Raw genomic sequence first — 21,432 nt, forward strand, 5'->3', positions numbered from 1 at the left:
AGCAAGTGCTGGAAAAAAAGGTAAAAGTTTTCCATGGCTGAGGAAGAGCTCACTGACTCACAGGACTGTGTCTGGATGAAAGAGAGGGACGAGGTGCTTGATTTAGCCGCAATGTGTCATCAACGCCACTAGGCCCTGTGCTGCTTGGCACCAAGTGTTTCCAATACTGAGTAAGAAATGTTCAGAGCTACACACAGAGACGTTCCTTACAGAATTAACCATACAGATAAAGTCCTCATCAGTGACATGCTCCGATGGACAGGTTCCTGTGAAATCAGAGAGCTGCCTGACCCATTTTTCACTTGTCACCTAAAATACCAGCCTTTCTTTTGTTATGCAGCTGATTTGGGGGCAACAAAAACCACACACTCCAACCCATAAAGAGTTGTATCTGCTTTATTAAACAAGTTTCTTTGTGTGCAGAAATAGACGCTGTTATTGACAAGATGGAGAAGTGGAGCCACTGACTGAAAGTGTAGGTTAGGGAATTGCTTGGTTACATGGTTATATAATACCATAGTTATTTCAAGATCGTGGGCCTCCATGTCAGAAAGACCTATGTGGAGTCCTCATTCTGTACAACTATGTGACCTAGGGCAAGTTGCTTAACCGCTCTGAGTCTCAGTTTCCTAATTGGTAGATAGCAATCATCTTATTTGCCCCATTCGGTTGCTGTAATGTTCACATGAAATCTTTCATTCATTCATTCAAAAAATGTTTATTGATGTAATAAACATCCTATAATAGCAGGAGGTTAAAAGCATAGATTCTGGAACCAGAAGATCTGTGTTAGAATTCTCATTTCAATGCTTCCTTGGACAAGTTGCTGAAGCCCTTTGAGCCTCAGTTGTTGCATCAGAGATAAGAGTATCTACATTATAGGCTTGTTGTGGGAATTTGATAAGTTTCTATATGTAAAGTCCTCAGAATGTGCCTGGCACCTAGTTAGTGCTGTGTAAGTGTTAGTCATTATTATGTGGTAGGGACAACAGCAACTCAAAAGAAAAACAAAAGGGAGTGGGGAAACAGAGGCGTGATCTCTGCCCTTCATGGAACTTTTGGTTTATTGGGGGAAGACAAGAAATAAAGTGCTATACAGAGTCTGCTGTATAGTAAGTATTCAATAAATGGTAGTGTTATGATTTCGGTTTTTGTTCTCTTCAAACCTCATGTTGAAATTTGATCCTCAGTGTTGGAGGTGGGGCCTAATGGGAGGTGTTGTGGTCGTGGGGGCAGATCCTTCATAAGTAGATTAATCCCTCTCTCTGGGGTGAGTTCTTGCTGTATTGGTTCCCATGACAACTGGTCGTCACAAAGAGCCTGGCACCTCACTCCTGTCTGTGAGATCCTCTCACACCGTGCGATCTCTACACATGCCATCTCCTCTTCATCTTCCACCGTGAGTGGAAACAGCCTGAGACTCTCACCAGATGTAGGTGCTGAGGCCATGCTTCCTGTACAGTCTGCTGAACTATGAGCCAAACAAACCTCTTTTCTTTATAATTTACCCAGCCTCAGGTATTCCTACACAGCAACACAAAACAGACTAACACAGATAACTGTAAGTTTCATCACTGTTGCTGAATTTGCTTGGCTTAAGTCATGAGAAGCCAGAATCTGAATGGCAGAGGTGAGCTGCAAGTCATGTATAAGCCACATGTCAAGCCTATACCTCCTTCTAATTCCTAATCTTGTATATGGGATAGATGTATCCTTTGAGATAGGCAGGGAAATAAAGGTAGCTGCTTGACAGCCCACTCATAAAGCATATTGCTACTCGTGATGAAACATGCTGGGCTTCTCCAGCTTTGGTTGGTTGATTTGGTTGTACATTACTTGTACCCAAGAGAACGTGGACTGCCACATGCCAGAATATCTTGAGTGATTAACTTTGTAAGGATTCAGCAAGAAGTTGCTGTTGAGAAACATGTCCCAGAATGCCAAAGACAAGGAACAACAAAAGTGTCTTCATATATGCAATGGATACATGCCTGAAAAGTTTAGGATCAAATGGAATGAAACCCATTTTCTCATTAACTTTCACTGCGCCATTGGAGATTAAGTCCACTAAAAAAATTGACTACAAAATCTCTAATTTTCACAGAAATGTGTGCTCTAAGAAATAACAAAGCTATGTGTTGTCTTCCCGACCACTATTTTCTACTCGTTAGCAGGGAGACTTATCTGTCTCCCTGCTAATGAGAAAAAAATAGAAGATTTTTCTCTCCTCCCTCCTTCCCTTCTTCTCTTTCTCTGCCTTCCTTTCCCTTCCTCCCTCCCTCCCTTCCTTCCTTTCTTCTTCTCTCCCTCCCTCCAGAGGGAAAAGAGCTTCCAAGGCACAGGAGAGCAGAGACACACCTAAGCTTTCAGGATGCAGCTCTGAAGCAGGTCACAGCATATTTCTGAGAACAAAAACTGCGAACTCCTGCCCTTTCTGCTTCCTGGGAAGTTGGTTTCTTTATTTGGCATTTGTTTAGCATTTATTTACAAAGTTTAGGCAGCAGCTGTGACTTCAGCAGGTACACAGAGAGAAGAGCTAGCAGGCTGCCAAATTCCACGAGTACAAATCAAATGTAATGCCATGTTCCGTGAGTTCTCCGTATTATGTGAAATTAAACTTTGGACTGTCGAGTTGCTGTATGAGAAGGGACGCTTCCACTGATCTCTGCAAGCCAGTGGTTAACATTAAAGATGAGACATGTGTCTGGCTGGGATGCATCAGGGCAGTTCTATTTGAAAGGGGACGGGATGTGTGGGGCATTGTTGCGAGAAAGAGCGGATGGGCTAGATACTGGCTTTCTGGCTGAATTGGGCTGGGCCTCTCTAATAATAGCTCTCAGAGGGAAAGGCCAATTTGCTCTCCTGCTGTTTTCTAGAATGCTTAAATTCCCTTTTCTCAGTGGCCCAGTTATGTACCTTAAGCATATGGGAACTCCAGCAACTATCTGCCCCAAATTGCACATCCTGAGCACATTTCTAACAATGTGCCATTTTGATGGGAGCAGAGACAAGAAGGGGGGTGGCAGAGATTGCCCCATGCCAGCCGAGAGCGTGACAGTCAGTCACCCTTGCAGGGGGACTGCGGAGGAAGTTTCAGTGCCTGAGGGTGTCGCGTGTGTCAGTGGAGCTTTGTCACCATCTGTGGCAGGAGTGGGGAGTGAGAAGACCATGTGTGAATCAACGCGGGAGAGTCTGCCTGGTTCTGGCTGGTGAATTCTTTGTTTGTTTGATTTTACTTTTTTTGGTTTGAGAGCTAGACACAACGATAACAAATGCTTGCCTCTCGACAGAATTCAAGATAGAAGGATCTTTTTTTTTTTTTTTCTCCCCCCTGTTACTTCTTTCTCCGTCATCTTGAACACTCCCATGTTCTATTTCTCCAGCTCCACACTTCCCTACATGTGACCCAAGATTGGGATTGTACAGGACCAGTTAATAGGTTCATATTCTTTCTTTCTCATGATGCCTAGGAGATCACTAAACCTTGCATTGCTCTTTTCCCAGCATTTGGTCAACTCAAGGCTTCTCATGTATCTGCACCACATATTTGTAGCGGGAAAAAGCCAAACGGAGAGGCTTTGGATTCACTCAAGGCAAATACCCTTTGATTGTTCAAGCAGGTTGGAACAGAGTGGAATGTGTTTTTGTACCATGTGACTGGACCACGGAAGTATAGAATTGGAAAGTCAAAAAGGTTAGATGGAAAAAAGCGGTGGCAAATTTTGCTGGCCAACTGAAGTGACAGTGCTAACACCAACCTTTTCCTCAGCCTTGTAAGCTTTCCTTCTTGGTCCAGGAACAAACAGTTTCTATTTAGTATTTTTGCTGTGGGAAAACGTATCTGGAACTCAGCTGCTTCGGCTCAGGGGCTGACTTTTGGTAAGTAGGAGGGGCCTAGGGGAGAGTGTTGATGTGGATGCTTTCTGTTCTGGGAGCAGAGGTTCAGCGGTGTGGTTTGACTACTGAGTGCAGACACTCTTCTGGTGAGGGGGAAGTAAAAAAATTCATACGACTTTGTTGTTTTCCTTACAAAGCTCACAGTGTAGGGATTTGTCAGTTTGCTAAGTCAAAATAGCAACACGGTGTGGAAAATCAAAGCTGACTTTTGCTTGGAGCCATGAGAACAAAGGGAAGGAGTTGGGGTGAAGGTCTCTGAGGCTTCAAGAGGATGGGCATGCTTTTTCAAACATCATGAAAAACAGAAGGGACTGAGCCTGTGTGCAGTACATAACTTTTTGCAAAAGAATCTTTGTCCACTGTCTGTTTTTTCTTGTGTGTAGCCTTAAGTGTTGTACACAACCGTTTATAAGTGGAAGTGGACAAATTCCCAGTACCTAGGACAAAGTCTGACACATAGTTGGTGCTCAATAAATGTCAGTTGAATAAATAAATACATCTTATTAGCCATCACTTGGACTTGAGAGAAGAAAGTGTGGATTATTTTTCTAGATAATAAGTTCCTTTTAAAGGTATAGATGTGGTGCTTGTAACAGCTACCATCTTGAGGTCCTAAATTATGCTTGGTACGTTGTAGTATGGCTCATTTAATCTCACAGAAGCCAAGAAAAGGAGTTTATTATCTTTCTTTTAGTTTTCATCTTATTTTGTTTTATTTCTATTTTTATTTATTTTTTTCTGAGACAGGGTCTTGCTCTGTCACCCAGGCTGGAGTGCAGTGGTGCAATCACAACTTACGGCAGCTTCGAACTCCCGGGCTCAAGTGAGCCCAGACTCTTGAGTAGCTGGGACTACAAGCATGAGTCAACATGCCGGTCTTATTTTTTAAATTTTTGTAGAGCAAAGGTATTGCTATGTAGCCCAGGCTGGTCTCGAACTCCTGGCCTCGAGCCTTCCTCCAGCCTCAGCCTCCCAAAGCCCTGGGGTTATGGGTATAAGCCACCACACCCAGCCCTTATTATCCTTGTTTTAGAGATGACAAAACTGAAGCTCAGAGAGGGTAAATTACTTACTAATGACACATAGCCCATGATTGACAGGAGCAGCATTTGCTCTCCTGTCCTGACCCCCAAATTGGTGCTCTGATCTCAACCCCTCTGCCAGCTCATGTTAATGTTCGTAGCTGATTGGAAAGTTAGTCTTTAAAACAAGGAAATAAATGAAATGAGGGAATTTTATTTCCCATCAGATTTCATCTCGCCTAGAGAGATTTATGTCCCTGGATTGTATTTCATGGAGTCTTTTTATGAGCAGCTAGATTTATAGGTAATAATCAATAGAGTGCTGAGCTGGGTTTCTGTTGCATATGTATACCTTCACAGAGAGCAGCTAAAATGGTCAAGGAAGAGACAGTCTTCATAGTTCCTTTGCAGCATCCTAATGGAGCTGACACTGTTGGAGGGGTGGGGGCAAGGTGGGGAGCGAGAGAGAGTCTACACTTGGAGGGCTGCTTGGGAAACAGTTGGGGGCCAACTGTATATTTGGAGAAAGTAAGCCACCAGAGGAGGCTCATCCGTCAGGAGAGGGCATGACTCTTATATCAAAGTCTACATGTGCAGCCTGGGCAACATGGTGAAACCCCATCTCTATAAGAAATACAAAAATTAGCTGTACATGGTAGAGTGTGCTTGTAGGAGGCTGAAGTGGGAGGATTACTTGAGCCCAGGAGATTGAGGCTGCAGTGAACTGTGAATGCGCCTCTGCACTCCAGCCTGGGTGACAGAGCGAGACCCTGCCTCAAAACAAACAAAAGCAAAACCAAAAATCCCCAAAGTCTACATGTGTATGTTTTTACAAATGGATACCTTTGAAGGTATCCCTGTTTGGACCTGAGTACATCCTGGAACACCTTAGGAGCCTGAATTTGAGGGTGATCTGTACTCAGAAGAGCTACGTGGAGCTGAGGTGCCTGATGCTTGATGCTCATCATTTTGCTCAGGGGTTATATGTGATCCTAGACTCCATGTATGTGTCTGTGCAGGACTGGGTCTTCTCACGTATGTTCGATACTTTCCTTTTATGAGTCTTTTTCTTGCCCTTTTGGGCTTGTCTTGTTTAATTTCTGCAGGGCTTCAGTATCTAACAAGACATCATCTGATAAGAGGACTTAAGCTATTTCTTCTCTTAGGTATATTTGAGTTTAATTTTCATACCCTTGGAGACCAGAAAACCTTTAAGAGGCAAAGCATGAATTGCTAATTATGGGATTCCAGGGTATTGAGAGAGTAGTGTTGTAATAATTTTGGGGGCAAAGAGCTCTTCTCAGATGGCTCCCAAATATGATCACAGAGGCCACTGGTTCCTAAACTTTGAAGAATAATCTGCGGAACATCTTAAAAATACAGGTGGTCAGGAGTAGGGCTGGCAATCCAGACAAGCAGGTTTAGAATAGGACTCAAGGACCTTGATGTCTGAGACTTTGTGTGGAGACAGATACTTGTTCTGTGTTTGTGTAGGAATGGAAGTCACCAGTGTGAGGGTAGGCACGCATGCATTTGTATGATTGTGCACCTGGAAGCATGTGGACTTCAGGACCTGGAGCTTTGAGTCTTAGTTCCTTTTCTGACAATGTGACTTTGAGCTGTTCCCCAAGCTACAAACATGGCTTCTATCTCAAGAGAAAACAAGTGGTCAGCACTTTCCTTGTTTACTGGAGGGATTCAGGTGATTGAAGGTGGCTGCTGCCCTTTCTTTGAGTCTTGGGAACTCTAGTGTAAAGGTACTGTTGAGCCCCACTAAACTTTCTTTAAGTCCTCCCTCTGCTTCCTGGAAGGCTAAAAGCACCCAGCTATAGGGTGTAATGATCACTTTGTAGTGTTTTTATATTTATGCTTTCCATAGCTTTGCAATGTCAAATGTCATGTTTTCCTTCCCTTATTTCTTTCAATTCTTTCTCTCTTCCCTCCTTTTATCTTAGGTGCAGAAATCAGTATGAAACTTAGTATTCGGCGAAGCAGTTCTTCCCATTAGCCTGCGTGTATTATATATATGCATATCACTTATGCATTTGTATTGGCAGTGCAGGCTTATAAACGCTGCCATAAAGCTTGGTTCTTCCATCCAGGATGGGAATGGAGTTGTTAAAGACAGTTGATGAGGTGGCATCTCTTGGCCAACAGTTTTATGCTGCACTACCTCTGAGCAGATAACATTAATAGGAATCACATTTTAAAGTAGTAAATTTGATGTAAAATACTAAATTTGACAATAATTGCATTATAAACAAAAATCCTATTTATTAAAGGGTTCCTGCCTCTTCCTCATGTGAGGGGCTCTGAAATTCTTGCTCATACCTGCCCCTAGCAATTATCATGCTTTCTCTAAAATTCTGCCTTATTTTTCCATTTTCATAACAACTACATTATGATGTGACATATTTTTTCCAGATATTTTGCTTGAATAAATAAATAGGATATTAAATTCAACTGGGGTATTAGATTATAAATTAGTTCTGTAATAGGCGTCATAATGTTATTTAGATTTTCAGTTTACACAGACCTTGTAGCAACTCCCCAGAGCTATGCTACAGAATTAGAAGTAGATAGAAGTTGATGTAAGAAAATTGGTTTTTGTAATATGCTGATGCCAGTAGAGTTGTGCTGTGTGTAAATGTATTTAAATAGCACCCTCCTACCTACTTGACTGTACAGACAAAAGATTGATAATAATTTCAAATGATTGATTTGTTGGTGCTGATATTGGCCATATGTGAAACTAAAATATTTCTTTCCAAAATTGAAGCAGTACTTCACGTGTAAGGGCTAAAAATCCAGCTTGTAGAAAGCATAAGATTATCCTTTGAATAGATGTTTCTCTTTCATCTGATTGGTGTAACAATTGTATCACAACTATTTCTTAGTGACAAAGTTTCTTGGTCCTTTTAGTTATACTTCACATGGAGGAAGATACTCCACCCAGAAATCCTGTGTGGTTATTGAAGTCCTTAAGCAAGCAGGGTATAACCTTAGTGAGCCATTACCCATGGGACACAAATGGAAAACATGCACATATAATTAAAAAAAAAAATGTGGATTTGCTAGGTGAGGGCCAATAGCAGCTTAAAAAGGGAGTAACGGGGTAGCAAAAGGAATTTGTCTTTTTGGTGGTCTCTTTCATCTCCCTAAACCAAGGGCTGGCAAGCTATGGCAGATAAGACAAATCTGGCTGCTGCCAATTTTTGTATAACTCACCAGCTAAGAATGGTTTTTGCATTTTTAAATGGTTGAATAAAAATCAAAGGAGGAGTAATGCTTCATGACACATGAAAATGATATGAAATTCAGTTTCAGTGTAGATAAATAAAGTTTTATTGGAACGCAGCCATGCTCATTTGTTTACATACTGTCTATGGCTGCTTTGCTACTACAACAGCAGAATTGAGTAGCTGCAAAGGAGACCAGGTGGCCCACAGAGCCTAGAATCATCATCACTATCTGGCCCTTTCCAGAAAATGTTTGCTGGCCTCTGCTTTACAGTAAAACCAGGGTAGAATTCTGTGTTCTGGTCATATCAGCAAGCCCTGTACTCGGAAGGGATAGAATAGGAAGCGGATATCCTCTGTTTGGGACTCCGGTGACCAGTGAACAGTGACACTTTACCTATAAGAGAGAATATGAATTAACAAATGAGAAGGATTGTACTTCTTGGTTAAAAAAGTTGCTGAATGTAAAATCAGTCCAACTAACTTCTGTAGCATGAGTAGAAATATGATACTGGGATAAATTCATTTCCACATTTACGGAACTTTTATCTGATTATCAAGAAGTTGGTGCCCCACTAGTTTATGCCCAGGACCGTTTATTCCCCGAAGAAGGACACCAGAGTCCAGACGTCAGAAGCCAAGCGGCCGAAGGATTCTTTGAATGAAGTTCGAACCTTGCGTCCCTCTGTTCCACAACATACAAGAGGGCCTCGAATAGATGCATGTGCCCGCTTTTTATTAGCCAATGCATACAGGATATGGTAAGGGTTACAGAGGTACAAAGGAAATATCTTTTGGTTGCAGCATCACCAACTGTGGTAATTGGTTAACTATTTTAATTATTACAATAACAGTTTTCTATTTGTTCCCGCGCATTTAGTAAAACACAAACGGTTGTGACGCTTATCAGGGGCTCTCTAGGGTGTTCTGAACTGGGTGTGGGGGGGATGTGATTGTGTTGGGCTCAGGATAGTTGGACTTAAATAGTATGATATGTGGTTGTATCTGTGCTCTATGACCTAAGATTATGTGGCAGACACCGGTAATTAGAACAGAACAGGCAGACAGAGACTTTCCAAGTTTGTCCTATACAATGTCTGGCAGTCTATACATAACCTATTCGCGTTAGGTCCGGGGTTCGATCTTTTTTATTCTAGGCTCAGGCGCCGGCCCGGTGCTTGTTGCTCTGTGGACTTTTTTTCATTTTCTGCTTTTAGTTTTTTCATTTGATCTCTTTCAATAGGACTTTAAAAAAGTGCCCTGACTGGGCGCGATGGCTCATGCCTGTAATCCCAGCACTTTGGGAGGTTAAGGTGGTGGATCACCCGAGGTCAGGAGTTTGAGACCAGCCTGGACAACATGGTGAAACACCGTCTCTACTAAAAATACATTAAAAAAAAAAAATTAGCTGGGCGTGGTGGTGGGTGCCTGTAATCCCACATACTCAGGAAACTGAGGCAGGAGAATCGCTTCAACCTGGAAGGCAGAGGTTGCCGTGAGCTGAGATCACGCCATTGCACTCCAGCCTGGGCAACAAGAGTGAAACTCTGTCTCAAAAAAAAGATACCCCAAGGGGGTAAAAGCTATTTTAGAGTCTTGTCCATACAACATTATTGGAAGGTGCCTTGGGCTGGGCAGGTGAGACCTGGGCCTGGTTGCTTTTGTCTCTAACCAGCCCTGACACTTAGGAAAATTCTCATTCTCTTTCAGGTCTTGGTCTCTTCATCTGTAAGCTGTAGTGGCTGGATGCAATGACCTCTAAAGCCCCACTTGGTTCTAAGATGATACAGTGTCTCTGATAATGGGAACCATCACTAGCATAAGAAGGTCTCAATCCCAGGAAAGAGAGCCTCTTCTTTCTGGCGTCTTTGTAGCTTCCCTTGTCTCTAAAATGCTGCATTTCATTAAGGGTTCACAAGTCTTGACATGTTTGTAAAGAAAGACACGGCAGGAATTCATATTGCCTCGCCTTATAACAAACATGTTGTGAATAACCTATATTTGGAATACAATTTGTCATAGTGATGCAGGCAGAGTTTTAAATTTGAGCAGCTTCTGAAATGCAATGTTTTATTCTTCTCAAGCAGCTCCCCAAGCTCTCCCACTTTACACTCTGAAGGGAGTCTTTATTGGAGAAGCTGCTCTCCATTTCCGAAGAATGGGAACATTTGCATTAAACGATGCAGGAGATGCCATTGTAATTTCATGAGAATTACCCTTTCCAATGAATGTTAGATTAAGAACCAAGTAAAATCCCTTGAAAGTAGCTGGAAGATAAATTAGAGCTGAGCCGCAGTTAGGTAGAACTAAATTTTATTCCTTCCCTTTAAAATGGTTTTAATTGATTTGGCATACTTTTTAAGTTAATAATGGATACTGTACCCGGGTCTGCATGATCACACCTGTGAATTACATCTATTGCGCTGGAAACAGCTTTCCCTTACAGAGGACAGTGATTTTAATGAAGAGTCTTTGCTTATTGCACCAGTGGAAATGTGGTTCATGGTGGTTTCAGACAGTTCCCTAATTAGCAGTCCGGTCTGTTCCCCTGAATATTTTACCTGAAACAGTATGGAAATGTAGAAAGGAAAGACGCTTTATGATGACGTTGGCGGTTCTTCCTCACTTTGCGTGAGGACCTTGGAACTAGTAGAGTTGTGCAAATATGTGGTAAGACCCAGAGAATTTTAAAAAGGGGTGGAAATGGGTAATTCTGAATAAACAATTAGTTCTTATGTTAGAATAATGAATTTCAACAGATTTCTTTTTACTTTTGTTGTGGGGGAAGGGTATTAAATTGCTAATTAGGACCTAGTGATCAGGTAAGTCAGGGAGGTATGACGCGGGTGGAGGTGGGAATTTCATGGCACTTGTATTCACTTGTTGGGGAATGAAGCCTCCTCAGTGGTTCTCCAGCATAATGGGTAGAGCATGGGGTGTATGTTGGATCCATACTTAAAGGCCATCGTTAGAGACAATAGGAAGGGCTGAAGAGAGAATGAGTGTTAGGAATAATGCTCAAAATCCTAAGGTACTATGAATTAAAGAATAAAAGATTGATCAGATTATTTGAAGAGAAACCTCATCATATCCTACATGAGCTAAAGAGAGACAGAGGTGAAAATATGTAGGAAGAACATAGCCTCATCCCATGGACTCAGCACTGAGTGAGAAAAAAGAGATGGAGAAAACATGGAAGGAGTCAACAGAGGAGAAAACCCAATGCGTTTTGAAGAATGCAGTCCCTGAGAGACAGAAGCTAACAGTCAGCACACCTCCACCTTAAATAGAACACTTGGTTACTTTTATTAAGACCAGGATCTTAAAAGTTCAGGAAAATGAATGATCTGAGTGTTAATATAATATAATAACAAGTATGTATACCATACACGTATATACATGTATATACATACATGTCTATCTCAATACATAGATGTATTGAGGACTTACCATGTTCCAGGTGCTAGGCTAAGTACTACATACAGGATAATCTGATTTTGTTGTTACAATATCCCTCGGAGGTAGGTACTACTATGTTTTCCATTTTAAAGAACAGAAAACTAAGGCACAGAGAAGTTACCTTTATAAAGCCCAGTTCATATAGCTAGCAAGCAAAAGGACCCACCAAGATTTGAACTCAGCTCATGCCTGTAATCCCAGCACTTTGGGAGGCTGAGGCAGGCAGATCACAAGGTCAGGAGATCGAGACTGTCCTGGCTAACATGGTGAAACCCCATTTCTATTAAAAATACAAAAAAATTAGCCGGGGTGGTGGTGGGCGCCTGTAGTCCCAGCTACTCGGGAGGCTGAGGCAGGAGAATGGCGCGAACCCTGGTGGCGGAGCTTGCAGTGAGCCGAGATCACGCCACTGCACTCCAGCCTGGGCGAGAGAGAGAGACTCCACCTCAAAAAGCAAACAAACAAAAAACAAAAAAAAAGAAAGTAAAAGGACAAGGATTTAATCCTGGAAGAATGATTCCAAATCTCATGATATGCTGATTCTGCAGAGGGAACTCAGTCCGCTATGGAAAGGTGGAGGAGGAATTGTGCATTTCTTGAACTTCAACAACAGGAGTCAGAGTAAGGGCTGCATTGAAGGGCTGCCAGTTCCCATGATGCACTAGAGCAGTAGACCCCTGCATGCTCTCTTGCTACCAAACTGTAATTAAAATTATCATACAGTATCATGATTTCTAATACATTTCAGAACAAATCACCATCTTATGTCTGACATGTTGTTAATGTTTACTACCATAATTACCAATTTGAAATATAAGGCAGCGATTTTTATTAGTGTTTGGTTATGTATAATTATGTCAAATATGAGACTGCAATTTAGATTGAACTGTATTAGCCATGATCATACAAAATGATTATACTGTATGTTTGATACCCTAGGTATTTTATGTTTTTATAGATTTTTTTCCTCCAAACCATAAAGAATTATTTAAAGATAATCCAAAGTTTATTTGTAATGTTTTCATTTTAAGAGTTTTAAACTGTAAACTTTTAAACTGTAAAACTCTTCATTTTAAGAGTTTAGACATACTAAAAATTGAATATACTAAATCATGATTTGACCAAAAGGAATAAGAGCTACCAATCAGTGACTATCTTCGGCATGCTAAACCCTTTTCTGGACAATTTGCACATTAAATTTGTAATCCTCACAAGTATACTACTTTCCTTTTTCCTGACCAGGTAATTGGAACACAGAGAATTAAAGAGATTTTATCTATGTAGTGAATGGTGAAGCTGAAATTCACGTTCATAATTTTTCTGGGAGTTTTTATCCTGGGTGGTTAAAATAAGATATCATTTATGGTAGACTATTGCCACAGTACGTATTTCTATAAAATTAGTAGTGCCCTACATTTAATGAAATTATGTATATGCTGGTTCTTTTTAAATATATTATATTACTCAGGGTTCTCTAGAGAAACAGCCAAGAGCCGATTTTACACACACATGCGTGCACACACACACACACACACGAGTGTGAGAGAGGTTGATTTATTATAAGGGATTGACTTATGTGATTAGGGAGGCTGAGAAATCCCAAGATCTGCAGTCTGAAGCCTGAGAGCCAGGAGATCCAGTGGTGTAAGTTCCACTGAAGGACAATGCAGAGGGATCAAGATAGCAGATGGTGTCAACTCCAGTCTGAATCTGAAGGCAGGAGAAGCTATTTGTTCTATTCAAGTCTTCAAGAGATTGGATGGAGCACAGCCCACATTGAGGAGGGCAATATGCTGTACTCAGTCTACTGATTAAAATGTTAACCTTATCCAGAAACACTCTCATAAATATACCCAGAATAATATTTAACTATATAGCTGGGTACCTCATGGCCCAGTCAAGTTGACACTCAAAATTAATTATTACATATATTATCTCATAAATAAGTTCTATTATGTCCATTTTAGAGCTGGAAAAACTGAGACTCAGGAGTTTAAGAGCTTTATACAAGTTTGTACAAGTTAACACTGGAAGAGCTAGGCCTTGAACTGAGGACTTTTGAATTAAATTCCTGTTTTCTCAGGACACTGTTACCGGCTTCCTTTGTGATTGTCACTAGGAGACCAAAGCTGCCCTTTATTACAACAAGCCTTGAGTTTTTTTGTGTGATGATGATAATAATGATAATAAAGTGTGAGGATGAAGGCAGCTAACAGTGATTAAAGACTACATGCTAAGTAATACACTTTTATTATACTCATGTAGTCTATGTGAAATGTCCCTTTTATAAATAAAGTGACTGAGATGTGGAGAGGTTCTCTCTACACAGTAGTAGAGCTAAGATTTGAACATAGAACTCAAATTATCATACAGTACAATGATTTCAAATACATTTCAGAACAAATCACCATCTTACATCTGACATGAATGCCAGAGTTCATTCTCTTATGTGTTCATTCTATAGAGATAATAATCAAGTCACTTTTGAGATAAATGACTCTGATTCCTTATCCTTCCCCCAAGAAGACCCATTTTTCCACTCCTAAATATTCTTGTTTTAACACTTGTCTGAAAATTCTCCATTTTATCGATACATTTCAAAAATTTGGTCGTCAAAATTTATTAAATTCATTATGTCATATATTGACATTTCAATGGCCAAAACAAGCATAAAACAAACAAACAAAACTACAAAACCCAAAATCCAGAGATTACTTCCTGGTGCTGGTACATTATCAAATTTTTTAAAAGAAATAAATAATTTAGATTTTAAAAGGAATAAAACTGTATTAGAGAGTAGTTACATATCTTAATTCAATCACAAATATAACTTCATAAATTTCCATTCACTTGTTCATTTGCACATACTTTGTTTTAAAAATGTGAGGGAAGGGACTATGTGTTTTCTGTTCTTCACTACACCTGGTTCTTACTACAGTACTCGATATAGTAGGAACTCCATAAATATGTACAGATTAAAGAATCAATCAATGAAGTATAAATATTAGTTTGTGTTTAGCTTTTTAATTTTGTTAATTACATCCATATATTTTAATCACAATTATTTTAAATATTGCTTAAAATTAAGTTTACAAAGTAATTGATTATTGGTGAACAAATTTGCATCTTGACAAAGAGCGACATTTTTGTCTATGATTGATTCTCTTGGCATGTATTTTACTTTTTTGGATTTACATAAAACTGAAACTATATACCTTTGTAAAACCAAAGGTTGTTCTCTCTGAGGTCCTATTTGGTAGCCATAGAAACTCTTTAAACAAATTTCTTCCTGCCTGAACCTTGTATCACTTATCTATGAAATCTGTGCCTGGTATAAGAGCATCTATTATGAGTTTCTGATTCCTTCAGTGGTAGGGGGTTTGCTGGCTGATCTCCACTCACATGATTAGCCACCACTGGACCAGCAACATGCATTTGCAAGGCCATCATTAAAATCTGGACAAGAGAGGGTTTAACCATGTGTTATAACTGAGTTAGCTGACCAGATGCTGATTGAATTCATAGCAGTGACCTTGGTCAATACAGGGTTCTGTCTGAGCCATAGGGCACCAAACCAGATCATGTTGAAAATTGACCCACCCTTTCAGCTAAAATGGATAAAAGGAAATATTTTACTTATTATTGTTTTACTGGACTTTATAGTAGAGGCTCATTATGCTTGATTAAAAATGTGCATGTCAAGATCCAGAACTTTGTATTTTAATAAATCAAAATCACATATTTTGTTGTTTCAAATGCTTTCAACATCACAGAGATGTATGAATAAGTCCCTTTAAGGTTCGTCCTGAAAAAGAGACTTATAAATCCTTTAACTTAATTCTACAATTGATCCCCTAAGAAAAGTTAAATATCACCGTTGTTTGTAGATTGCTAGATCACTACAAAGATAATTCTTTTATAAATACAGATGGTGCCCTTATGGAAATTACAAGACAGTAAGTAGGTGCCCATAGGAAAAAAAAAAAATGATACGTTGATTAGCTAATAAAATGGTGCTCAGTAGAATTATGCTTCTTGGTCTACTTCATGGCTTCCTTGAACTTACGATGCCCTGTTTTCATTTTGGTTTTGAATGTGTGTTCCTTCTAAAACTTTAAAAGTGAAGGATGAGTTTGATTGTCTTGAGCATAAAATGCTAATCATTGATGAACAGTGAATCATGCATAGGAAGCTTCTACCTCCTCACCCCCTTCTCACCCCAAGTCATTCTTCCTGGCATGAATGGATGAAGTTGAAACAATTGCCAGAAGATGAAAACACAACACAGGATTGATAGTTACAAAACAAGGAACCAATGAATATGTTATTCAAAGCGTATTGATATAAAAATGAATCCTCAGCATTTTGGCATTTAAGGAGGAAGGGGAAGGGGAAGAGGAAGGGAAAGGAGAAGGGGAAGGAACCTACATTTACTGAGCGCTTAGTGAGTGCCAGGTCATGGAAACGATCTCCGCTTTGGTTCCCTGCTGGGGCTTATGCCTTTTATTCTCTGTGGGCTACATTGTACCAAAATAACCATCCCTCTCTCTTTTTTAACATCAGTTGAAAAAAAAAAAAAGGGTGAAGAAGAATTTTATCATGGTATCAGGACATGGAGGACATTAGCATATTAGCATTGCATTTTCCACTGTCACTACTCTGTTTGTTGGTGGGTGGAATGTTGAGAAATGTTGCCTAACCTCTTGCAAATGGCACGTGAATAATCCCGTAATCAGTGTAATGTATTCTGTTATGGGAGTAATCAAGTCATTCAGCTTTGAAGTAAGATCCAATTTTTAGAAAGTGGCTGATGAATGCAGTTTCAGGTATTTAGAGGAAGCTGATGTACCTAAACAATGTGGGTCTTCTGGTTGAACAAGGGAAAAAAGTACTTGAGGAAACTGAAGTGGACCATTCTAAAAATACCTAAGTTTCAGGATATATTTTCCTAGCGGCATAGTATTCAATTTAAGATTTTAAAATTAAACATGTCTGTGTGCTTTTGAATTTAGTGTTGTGGAAAGCTGAGTTAGCTGGTAGTGAGGAATGGGAAGATGGCGGCTTATTCTAAATCTGAGGATGGCGCTCCCTCGGCCTCTGTTGTTCCTTCCCTAGGGCTTTGCAGCCGGGAGTCTTCATTATTCAAGGCTCAGCTTAAATGTTCTCGCCTCAGGGATGCCTTCCCTAAATACATTTCCCCTGCCCTTAAGCCCCACTCTACCTCATCTCCTTTTCCTTTTTTATTCTCTTCAAGGCCCTTATCACCAACAGAAATTCTTACTTATATGCTCACTTACCCTCCTCTGGGATAATGTGAGTTCTTTGACAGCAGAGACTTGGTGTTGCTCATCATGGTATTCACAAGACCCCAAACAATTCCAGGCGCCTTGGAGGCACTGATGAAAGGCACTGATGGAGGCACCTACTGACTGACTGACAGAATGAATGCGAAACCCGTGGCCCCAAGATCCTGGGGCTCAGAGGGTTACTCTCCACCTACATCATCTGTATCACTAAGCAATGTAACAGAGCAGCTGCATTTTTTCCTCCCGCAACACGAAGCAACTCCTCAGTGGCCCACCTTAGGGTCAAGGCTCACCCAAGTCCATCTGGTCCCAGGTAGGAGGCTGCAACTCATTCGTCAGGCAGCTCCTGTTCCCAGCCAGGCCACAAGCCAGCAGTCATGCAAAATGCTGCAGTGTCCCTGTTAGTTAAGCTTCCTATTACTTAAGACATAAGTTTCAAAAATAACTCCGGCGTCTCTCGTTATGTTCTGTTCTTGATTTGCAGGCTGTAGCAATCCAAATCCCATTAACGCCAGAGCCCTTGTACAAAGCCTTTTGTACCGACTTGGGTTAGTTTAAATCTGTGCGTTTGTAGCCTCCTCTCCCTCAGACTTAGGCTTTTCAATGACTCCCTTACTCCCCTCTTTTGCACGTGGGCTCCCTCTCTTTTTATTCCTTTCCTCTGTCTTTCTCCTCCCCCTTTCCTCCCTCCCTCCCTTTCTTCCTTCTCTCTCTCTCTCTCTCTCTCTCTCTCTTTCTTTTGCCTCTTAGAATGTGGGTGAGTCTGAAGGATTCTTTCTTTCTGCAACAGAATTCTAAGCATGTGAGGAACAATTTTTGCCCTAGTTTCTCTTTGACCACCTCTTCCACTTCAAATGTATCTAGTATTCTAACATTAAGTAAGGTCTTCATGGAAAGCCCCATATATAAAATCTTCATGTACAAGTAAGCGATTTTTGGACTAATCATAGGTCCAAAATAGGTGTATCAACACATCCCTATGGAATTTCTTTTCTTTTTTTTTTTCTGTCCCCAGCATTGATTTTCTGTTTATGAAAGTAATGCATTGCTCATTGTGAAGCATTAGGATAATGAAGAAAACCCAGGGTGACTTTAAGCAGAAGGCTTTCCCTGTGTAGTCAGAAGAGGATTTGGCTTTCAAGAGAATAATTAACAAAACTCGTTTTAAGGGCCCATTTATTGCACAAAATAGTGGAATTACCTGTCCAAAGGAATAAGAAGTGTTCATATGTTGCCGACATTTCCCCCAAATGCACTGTGGTCCCAGAATAATGACTTCTTTTTATAGGAAAAGCAGAAGCAGTTGCCTTGGTTCAGTGAATAGGAAACACTGGTACTAGGCTTTCTTGGTGTGTACAAAAATATGCCCAAGTCTGCCCTTTCAATGAAAGCCACTAGACCACATCAGAACCAACTAGGGTATGTATTTCTTATCTCTTGATTTATTTGTTTTTTTTAACCCACATTTCTCAAAGTCTTTTCTATAGAATAACTGTCACATAGGATTTTTCCATGCCAAAGGGTTCCATGGTCACATATATTGGGGAAACATTCATACATTGTTGACAGTTCTTGGAGATATGTGACGTGCATTAGCATATTAAACTGTGAGAAAGCCTGAAGCAAAGAGAACTGTGCTACCTCATTTCTTTGTTGTTTCTAAGGCTTATTTCACTGTGAAGTCTGTCTCTCTTTTATGAAGTAACACCTGCAAATATTCCCTGGATCCATTTGGCCACAAAAACAAAAAAAGAGGAAACAAATAAGCAAAAGCAGTTCTTGTACACCTGCTCTGGGTGCATGGTCTTTGTTTGGGGCTTTTGCATTCCTGTTGCGCTTTTTATTCCTTGATAAGAAGATGCGTGAGATAAGAACTCATCTCTCTAATCCTTAGTATCAGGCACTGTGCTGGGCGCTTTCCTTGCATTACTGCATTTGAACTCCACGCAGCCTGGGTTCCGCATGTTGCTGATGAAGGCTCTGAAGCCCTAAGAGGTGATGTATGTAACTTTCCTTGGGGCACTTAGTGAGACAGGTGGTAGAGTTGAGCGTAGGATCATGGTGGCTGACCTTCTGCCAAGGCTCTCGATGCTTCCAAAGCTCATGCCCTTCAGCACAGCAAATGCAGTCCTGGTGGCACCTTTTCCACTCTTGTGGGCTCTTGGTGGCATTCACTGGTCACCTTTCTGAAAAGAAACTGTTCAGCAGTATGGCATCGCAGACCTCTCTTGGTGGAGACTCTGTGCACCCCTCACATGCAAGTAACTGGAAATTGAGTGTGTGATGTGTATGTACACATACCTGCAGTTGAGCCTTGAACAACATGGGTATGAGACGCGCCAACCCTCCACACCATTGAAAATCTGGGTATAACTTTTGACTCTCCCAAAACTTAACTACTGATAGTTTACTGTTGACTGGAAGATTTATCGATAACATAAATAGTCAATTAACAGAAACAGTCAATTAATACATATTTTATATGTTATATGTATTCTATATTGTATTCTTACAATAAAGTAAGCTAGAGACAAGAAAATGTTAAGAAAATCATCAGAGCCGGGCAAGGTGGCTCACACCTGTAATCCCAGCACTTTGGGAGGCTGAGGCAAGCGGATCACTTGAGCCCAGGAGTTCAAGACCAGCCTGGGAAAAATGGTGAGACCCTGTCTCTACAAAAACATAAAAAATTAGCTGGGCATGGTAGGGCACACCTGTAATCCCAGTTACTCAGGAGGCGGAGGTGGGAGGATACCTTGATTCCTGGAGGTTGAGGCTGCAGTGAGCCAAGATGGCACCACTGCACTCTAGCCCAGGTGACAGAGTGACACCCTGTCTCAAAAAAATAAAAGTCATAAGGAAGAGAAAATATCTTTACTATTTATTAAGTGGAAGTGGATCATCATAAAGGTCTTCATCCTCATCGTCTTCACATTGGGTGGACTGAGGAGGAGGAAGAGGAGAGGTTGGTCTTGCTGTCTCAGGTACGGCAGAAATGGAGATGGACAAGGTGAAGGGGGAGGCAGGGGAGACAGGCACACTTGGTGTAACTTTTATAGAAGAAGGGCCCTGTATAAGTGGACCCATGCCGTTCAAATCTGTGCTGTTAAAGGGTCAGCTCTGTGTGTCTGTGTCTGTGTGTTTGTATACACCCACATATATGTATGTATATGTCAGTTTCCTTGAATCCACTCCAGGGCCTAAAACACAGTAGGAACTTGATGAGTATTTATTGACGTGAAATGGGAAATAAACTCTGCATGAAATATGACAACTGTCCACACACTCTCTCATCTCTTCTGCTTTGTTTTATCACCATTGGACATATATATCATGTTTATTTGTTTTACATTTACTTGTTTATTTGCTTACAGGGTGTCTCCCCACATTTGGGCATGAACTTTTTTGGGGGAAAGCTCTTTAGGTCACTTGTGTACTACTGTGAACCTACAGTAAGTGCTCAGTAAATATTTAGAAGAAGCGTAAATGGTTAGATTCAAGTTTTCTACCATGACTTCTCTTTTCCAAAATCTCCTCACATTGCTTTCTGTGCTTGTTGACTCTTCTGTCTCAGGAGTAGTTAAAAATCTACGTAGGACTGTAAATAAAGGAAATCCAAATCTCAGCTATTCCAGTGTAGCAAATATTGAAGCACCCTGTGTTAATGTGCACGGAGCCATCTGCAAGGCAGAGCCAGCTACCAAGTCTGATGTACAGGAAGTTGTACAACTCTGAGGACAGTGTGGACAGTCACCACTTCATGCTTTTTACCACAGCCATCACTTGTCCATCACTTGTCTCTTCTGCAGAAATCCCAAGTTTAAAAGAAAAAAAAATCCAGGAAGCAACTATCCTTTCATCCACTAAAACCACATCCTGCTGGGCTGCTTAACCTGAGAAGTAAAGGTATTTCAATATAATTAATCTCCTTTGCAATCTTTTATAAACCATTCTTGGAAGGGGTCCATAGATTTCGTCAGATAGCCAAAAGGATCTGGAAAGGTTACAGACCCCTGAAAAGCCCTGACTAATAAATAGACTGGGTGGAGTATTTTCACTGGTGCGTAGGGAAGGGCAAAGGATTGAAAAATGGTTTCCTTTCCTCTTTGAAGTTAAAAAAAAAATTGATGTGTTCATTTCGTGTTTGCCCTTGCCTTTTTCACTCCTTGTGTGTGATGGGTACCGTCAGAACCTCACCCCCCAGTCCCACACCTTCATTGCAGAATTGCTTCCGATATCCTGCAGTTTGGGAAGGCAGGTGAAGTCCACTCCTTGGGCAGGGCCACTTTCACTTCTGCAGAACCACCAGAATGAGCACAGGACCCCGTGCGGAATGCAGAGTGTAGTTGGAAGGCATTCTGCCCAAATGTTTTCTGAGGACGGGTAGAGATTGAAGCACACCCAGCCCTGATTGCATTACCTAGGAACCAGAAGCACTTCATCCTCCACTACTGCTACTTGGGGGTGGGAAGGGAGTCAAGGGAGGGGGGGGTGCATGGTGACTTGGTG

The 21,432-nt window shown here is 40.9% G+C and overlaps 1 protein-coding gene across 3 annotated transcripts in view; it reads left to right on the forward strand.

Moving 5' to 3' along the window:
• The window catches only part of PPARGC1A (PPARG coactivator 1 alpha), a 698,009-nt gene that overhangs the window by 189,596 nt on the left and 486,981 nt on the right, over positions 1–21,432 (forward strand). Inside the window, exon 1 of one of the 3 annotated variants that reach the window (XM_017866764.1) lies at positions 1,531–1,630. The exons of the other annotated variants lie outside the window; for them this stretch is intronic. The gene's annotated coding sequence lies outside the window, so the exon portion shown is untranslated. Of the gene's footprint in view, positions 1–1,530; positions 1,631–21,432 lie in introns of those variants that run through there. 3 annotated transcript variants of the gene reach the window in all.

This window comes from Rhinopithecus bieti, unplaced genomic scaffold (genome assembly GCF_001698545.2).
Source record: "Rhinopithecus bieti isolate Rb0 unplaced genomic scaffold, ASM169854v2 scaffold_1599, whole genome shotgun sequence".
Lineage (NCBI taxonomy): Eukaryota > Metazoa > Chordata > Mammalia > Primates > Cercopithecidae > Rhinopithecus > Rhinopithecus bieti.